Genomic DNA, 1,688 nt, shown 5'->3' with positions numbered 1-1,688 from the left:
AGCTCTGCTCTAATATCATTACCAACCGTCACGATTTTTATTAGATCGAGACTGACTCTGAAGTGCACCCCTGGCCAGAAGTTTCCATCGAAATAACTTCGGGAGGATGTTTAAAGTAACAGATGTTTTGATAACTTCATGTGGATCTGAGAAACTCACACCATCGTTTTAATAAGCTGTGTAAGTAATGATATCTGAGCTCTTCGGTGTGGACGACTTTCCACCCAGTTCAAGCTGCAGTAAAGTGGATTGCTTGTGGTAGTACAAGTCTGAGCTTACCTTAGATTCCACCCCACCAAACCCCAAAGTGACTCTCAAAAATCCAATCTAAGCTTAAATCTGAGCAATTGAAGATTTAAGTCTTGGTTCTCTGACAGTTCTGGGATTTGAACTGGCGACTTTCTGGTCACTAGCACAGAACATTAACAGCTGAGCCACCACTGACCCTGCTTCAAGACAAATTGTGAATAATAGACCAGGACGAGAAAAGAAGCAAGGCTTTCAGCAAAAAAAAGGGGCAGAGTAGTCCCCTGAGGCGTTGTGAAACAAAAGCATTTGTCACAGGGTGACAGCTGGGTAGAATAGGTTGCACACTGTACTGCTTCGAGTTTCGATCAATTTTTTCCTAAATAAATTCTCAAGCTCTAGTGAAATACAGCAAGTCCACCCTTTATTCATAGACAGGAGGCAATAGTACCATAGTAACAAATGTTGAATTTGTCAACAATAAAAATAATAATATTAATATTAAACACACGAGTACTAGGTTTATCCACATGAACGAGGTTCGGTGTTCAGATAAAGTTGAAACAAATCCAATCAACTCAAGTGCCACTCAATTTTGCCTGCAATTTACTTACTTTCAAACTGTTGTGCAGGCTTTCCGCATCATCATGTATTGAAATCAAGTTGTGGGGAATGCCACAGCAGCCTCTGCTCCTCGGAATACAAACAAACGGTGATTACAGCACACGTTATTCTGTATGTAACTGAGAAAGCGCTTTAAAAACAGCATCTACAGATCACATTCATTATACATAGACTTCTAATGAAGTTGTTTTTAAACATTTGTTTTATTTGGGATAGCCTATCGCAATAACTCACCGGTTTAAGTCATTTGTCAATATAAAGGGCTACATCATGTGACCTACAGGCCTCTGTAAGCACGGAAAATCAGGAAAAACGATTGGACAAGTATGGATTTCGAGTAAGAGTAGCAAAGAAAAGACCCCTTTCTCCAAAAGAACATGGAGCCTTAGACTTAGGTTTGCAAAAGTGCAACTGAACGAACCACAAAAGTTCTGGAACAATATCCTTTGGACTGATGAGTCCAAGGTGGAGATGTTTGGTCATCATATACAGTGCCACGTTTGGGGAAAACCAAACAACGTATCGTCACAAACACCTCATACCAACTGTCAAGCATGGTGTTGGAGGGCTGATGGTTTGGGCTTGTTTTGCAGCCACAGGACCTGGGAAACTTGCAGTCATTCAGACAACGATGAACTCCACTTTATACCAGAATGTTCTTGAGACAAATATGAGGCCATCTGTCCAGCAGCTTAATCTGGGCCAAAACTGGGTCATGCAACAAGACAGTGACCCTAAGCACACCAGCAAGTCAACATCTGAATGTTGGAATGTTCAAGTCCAGACCGCAACCCCATTGAGATGCTGTGACAGGATCT

This window comes from Ictalurus punctatus, chromosome 6 (assembly GCF_001660625.3).
Source record: "Ictalurus punctatus breed USDA103 chromosome 6, Coco_2.0, whole genome shotgun sequence".
NCBI classification, from domain to species: domain Eukaryota; kingdom Metazoa; phylum Chordata; class Actinopteri; order Siluriformes; family Ictaluridae; genus Ictalurus; species Ictalurus punctatus.
The sequence above is the reverse complement of the archived record's forward strand: the minus strand, read 5'-3'. Positions refer to the sequence as shown.